The sequence below is a fragment of the Girardinichthys multiradiatus genome, chromosome 19 (genome assembly GCF_021462225.1).
Source record: "Girardinichthys multiradiatus isolate DD_20200921_A chromosome 19, DD_fGirMul_XY1, whole genome shotgun sequence".
Taxonomy (NCBI): Eukaryota; Metazoa; Chordata; class Actinopteri; order Cyprinodontiformes; family Goodeidae; genus Girardinichthys; species Girardinichthys multiradiatus.
Genome location: NC_061811.1, coordinates 6,088,278 through 6,094,277, shown reverse-complemented (window position 1 = coordinate 6,094,277; position 6,000 = coordinate 6,088,278).

The window sequence follows — 6,000 nt, the reverse complement described above, 5'->3', positions numbered from 1 at the left end:
GTGCAATCACATTTTCTCTTTATTTTCAGTTACTTATATATTAAGGAAAAGCACACATAAACACCAGTTCTGTTTTAAAACAGAAGAGCTGACTATATTAACAGAAGGTTTGTGTGTTTCCAGATTGGAAAGGAGAATCAAAGCACTTGTGCCCTCATTGGGTTATTATGAACTCACCACTGTTTAATAGGATGTGTTTGCTGCCCGGGGTTTTCTCTGCAGGATACCATTAAAGCACTGGGACAGGCATCAACTGGCAGCATCTCAAATGCTGGACAGGATGGGAAAGCCAAACACTAAGGGCTAAGATCATGAGGCCAGCCGAGGTTAACAAACAAACAGACGTGAAAGCCTGATCCATGACATGAAACACAACGATTGGCATCCGTCACCTCTGGATTTGAAATTATGGCTTTGTCAACAATGATTAATAAAATCTATTTATACTTTAGTTCCACACTGTTCCTTATTCTAAACGTAAATAGGAAATATCACAATTCATGGTAAAACTTTTAAAAACATACATAAAATACTTTGAAATGCACAAAATTGTATTTGTTGGCATCTTCTGAATGTAATAAATGCAGGAAACATCACTATAAGAACAAAATCATCAAAAGTTTTTAAAGGCAGGCCTTTGCACAATAAGTAAAAAGTCTTGGCACTGTTTTCTGGATCATTTACAGTCTGTTGAGAAAGGGTTACATTGTTCATATTAAATAAAAGTGAACTGTTCTTTATTGGAATCATACCCAAAATAAATGGGAGGGATGAAACTGGGCTGCGTGGTGGAGTGGTTGTTAGAACTGTTTTCTTGCAGCAAGAAGATCCTGGATCGAATCTCAGCCTGGGGTCTTCTGTGTGGAGATTGCATGTTTTCTCTGTGTGTGCTTGGATTCTCTCTGGGCACTCCAGCTATTTCCCACAGTCTGAAAACATGACTGTTAGGTTAACTGGTCTCTCATGTGTCATGGTTGTGTGTGTCTGCGTGCTGCCCTGTGAGAGACTGGTGACCATGGACAGGTCTCCTGACCATTGGACAATGTCTTATGAGAATCTTTGGCCTAGCAATACTCCAGTTGTGTCCAGGATTGTCTTGTTTTGCATTTTAATGTAGTTGATGTTGACATTCTTCCCACCTGCTGGTGGAGCATAGTATTACAGTATTTACAGACCATTATTTTAAAATAAACAGATGAAAAAAAAGTTTAAAACCGGAGTGGTGTAGCTGGGTTAGAATCACAGACAATGGGCCAGCAACAGGCACCGATAACTGAGCTTCATTTGGGACCCTGGATACCAATAATTTAAAACTGCGTTGTTCGGGATCCAAAGCTGATACCCAGGATCCACAGTTGTACACTTATATGGAGCATTCAAAGTGCTTTAATTCTAGAAGTATAAAAACCAATTATTACCCATTCTACTGCTCTCTGCTGGACATAGCTGACACAACAGATGAGAATAATAGTTGGCCATAACCAACATCTTAAGTTAAATTCTTAGCAAAATGTTATGCGTCTTAATGTTGTAGAATCTATCCATCATGGCCATGATTCAAATTAAAAAATTCGCAATGGCTATTATTTAATTCCTTTTTCATGTTCATGATTTTAATAATTCATTTTAATTCTAACAGTATGTTGTATTTTTTGTTACACTTTTGATTATACAAAAGACAAAGGGGAATACAATCCTGTCAGCATTGGTGAATATGTGTTGCAAATGTATTCTCTCCAGTGTGCTACAACACCCCACCCCCTTTATGACCCCTCTGTCCTCTTCATTATGTCTTAACTGTGCAAGACCCCCTGGTAAATCCTGGCCCCACTCTGCCTTTTATAAAAGAATGAAATTGCAGCACTGGTCTGTGCCATCAGCTTGCTCCGCTCCTCTTTTCAGCTGCACGGACATAATAAACAATACAAGAAATGCAAAGCTCTGCAGCTTCTGAGACATGAACCAGTTCAAACCCTCCGGTGCGAAAATGTCTCGCACATTTCAGGTCAAGCTTTAGAACAGAGAAATTGTGCAAATGGCTAACTTTGAGAAAATCCAAGATGCAAAACTGTTGCAAAATACAATGATAGACTAAAGGAAAATGGCCCAATTTTCCAGTGCCTTATTGGTGTGTTCTTTTTTTAGACTAATCATTTCCACTACCTTGCCACAAACATTCTTATTTACTATATACCAATGAAGTTAAAATTAAATCTTTGAAAAATGTATTAGATTGTTTAAAATGGATGAATTTAAACTTCCTTCAGCTTAGTGAAAGCAAGGCTGAAATGATCACGTTTTGGAGGTCGGACATTTTACATCTTGGAAAGATGTCAAACCCCTTCATTCATGAATTATAATTACTTCAATAAGGTTTTTTTTTTCCTGTTTTCATTTATCTTTAGACATGAAAACATAACATTAATGTTTCAAAGATTTTTTTTTTTTTACATTTCCTCTTAGACAACTTGTGTTTGTCATAGTGCTAGGGAGTTTTATGACCATCATGCAAAATTAGACAGGACTCAGGAAACAGTTTAAAATTTATTCACAACAATAATAAAGGATGACTTTTGGCAATCGGGGTCATCTGTGTCTGGGAAAGAGAGTAGAGAGTTAGTGATGGTGGTAGAGACCTCTGCTAGTATGCTGATCAGACCGGCTTACCAGGTTCAGGGGGAGGGGAAGGCTGAAAGGGAGGCTAATGATTCTGGTAACAATTGATTCGTATGTCTGAAGGCGTGGGAGCCAAGTGGTCTTAAGAGGTCCGTGGGTAGCTTACACGAAGTCTTCGAGAGGACAGGCACAGAAAGCAGCAGATGGTGAGCTTATAGAAGAAAGGGCAAAAACATGAAACTAGACAAAACTATCAAGGAGCAAGGTTCACTAGGAATCAGAGGCTTGAGTCTACCAGCAAGGTTGACCACCAGCCCAGATTGAATGATTTACTACTGGTGTGCTGTCAGGAGCCTGCAGTCACTGTCATCAGCAAAGATCATCCATTTTAGAAAGACCCCAGACTCCACACGAAAAATACTCACACACAAAAACCCACCAAGATCATAACAGTGTTTGGACTTTTAAATGTGTGCAGGAAAAATAAATTAATTGTACTATACACTGAGCGAAAGCTATAAAATGAAATTAATATGTTGCTGTTAAACTAATGTTTCTCCGTATGATATTTTCCTATCAAGTTCAGTGTGAAGAAAAGATAGTGGAGCTTGTTTCTGACTACTGAGTATGAGTTCTCTACATGTTCATTTTTCCTTAATTTATCCATTATGTCCACTTTAATGGACAGTGGATTAATTGTAATTTCCTTCAATTTTAACAATTATGTCAGTGCTTGGTAGTTAATCAGTGATATTTATCTATTTTGTTAGTTGGCTTCATTTCTTCCTCTTGATTTCATCCTTTTGTGATTCTAATGTCTTATGGGTGATCTTTGTATTGCTCATGTTTGTGGAATCACTGCTGTCCACCCATTTTTGTTTGATTAAAAGTAGAGGTATTTAAACATAGTTAACATTAACAAGAGTTGATGACTCTTAAACACATCTGACTCCAGTTATGGCCCAAGGTTGTATTGGAACTTAATCATAATTGGATTTGCAGCCACACTGTCACTATGTTAACACAACAAGGATGATTATTATTTGCACTTTTACTAAGTAAACTTGCAAGTTCCTTTAAATATTAAATTTTAAACAATTTGAAATCATTTAATTTATTTCTTCTAATTGATTTTGTTGAAGTCTCATCTAGCCTTTAACTAGAGGGTCTATGTCTAGTTCCCGCTCAGATAAATTTGAAATGAATAAATTAAAATATCTATGCTTTAAAGGTATTCCGATTCTCGAAAACGGATATAAAACATTTTAGATCTATTGTCTGTGTTAAACCTTAAGCATTTATGGGAGGCCGGCTGATGGTTTGGGGGGCCTTAGAAGCGGTTTATTTCTCTTATGTCTTGGGGTCTGTTGGACTCCCTTATAAGCATAATAGGTCTTAGATAAAATACTAAGTGACTTCATCTTTCATTAGAAACATTCACTATCTAAGGCACAGTATTCATGGGAATAGTCCAATCAATGACACAGGAAGTGTCAGATTTGTTTGCATACCTAACAAAAAGACAAGTATGAAGTTGAAAGAAATGCCAAAAGAACCGGGGATCTTTTAAGCTTTAACAATCCAGCCTATTTTTGTATACCACTTTGTTTATTGTTTTATGATTGATCATTTGTATTTTATGATTGTGTATAGCAATTTGGTCCTGTGGGTGTTTAAAATGCTTTATAAATAAAATTGGTATGGTATGGTATGGTATAGCTGACCCAGTATCTTTACGAGCTGGGGAATAAAGTGTGTATTTTATTATTTTCAAGTTGAGTGTTTGTGAACGGAGATTAAAAAAACATATCTGAGACAAAAAAACAATCAAAGCTCCCTCAACATAAGTTTGACTCTCAAAAAAAGCTTTCATTAACGTTCTTGACCTCCCAGACAGAACTGAGAAAGTTTTGTTCAAATAATCATAACTTGACAGTCTGGTTACATAACGAGGCACTTTTAATTTGTGATTCCATTTTTAATGTGTTTGTGGGGGTGGTGAGATGTTTTTTTTTAGGAACAAAACACCTACTTACTTACTGTCCATCGTATGCCTCCTGGAAGAAAAGAAAAACAACCAGGAGGAGAGACAATAACATAAATGTTTGAAGTAAAAATAATTCAGTAGTATAGCAATTATATTATCTTAATGGTAATAAATCAATCAGTCTCATAATACCTTGAAGAAACCTTATTTGTAGGTTGAACCTTGTCCCTTCCCATTGAGCGATACCTATCACATATTAAATGACGAATCTGAAGATTTCTGTATATTTGTCAGTATTAGATTAAATTACGTGCAATTATTTAACTAAACAAAAAAATCCCCCAAAACATCAAAACAACATGAAGACTAACAAACAAATATGAACCTCAAGCAATCTATAAACTACTAATATATATATTGGGACCGTGGTTACGGTAACATGCAGTTTGGTCGGCCGACAGAACAGCCACCACTCCCCACAGCTAAGGAGGTTAGCTGTAGCAAACCGTTTGAAGACTGTGGACGTTTCTTCAAACTTCTCCACCTTGGACAACGTTCCTCACCACAGTTCATGACGTTAAGAATAATATAGAAGTGATTTAGATTGAAATGATCTAAACGTTTTTCATTTTATGAGGTTTGGTTTTGTGTTCTTTGTTTGTATGTTTTTAAAGTTAAGACAAACTTTATTTAAAGGGTGAATTTAAACACAGGAGATCGGCCATAACACGCTGTCCGCACTTATGCATTTTAACCCTTTTATTGACGGTATTTTTAAAGGTGTGTGTTTGATTCTGGTGCTAAGCTATCAGCTTATTTGTTAGCTTTAACTGCTAACGGCTAAGGACAGTGCTTACTGCTAAATAATATTTACCCAGAAAGGTTTAGTTTTCAATCCAGTAATTAATGTGTCCCTAACATCATTTTACTAAATTTGATAACTAAGTAAACACCATTAAGCCCCATTTCTCCAGAAAGATTTGGCTCTTTTCCAAAATATGACCTTAAATGCTTTACCATTCCCTTAATAATATTTCTTTAAATATTATTTTAATAAATAAAGGCAGCTAATGAGACCCCGTTGAGAAATGGTCATCCAGAAGGTTGGTTTTATTCAGCAGATCATTACTTAAAACATTATTTCATTAAAATAATATTTTATCTGATCTTGCATTGTGAATGGTTGTCTAAACGTTGCTGATTATTGTCTAAGTTGTTTTCAAGAATAACTTAACTTCACTTCCAGATTCTTCAAGATAATCCTTGGTTCTCAAACATAAACATTGCATGGTAATGTTGCATCACTCTTTTGGTCATGATTTTCAATCATCTTTAATCAACTTGTTTATATTGTACATAGTCCATTAGTCCTCATTATTCTTTAATTCTGCTTGGTA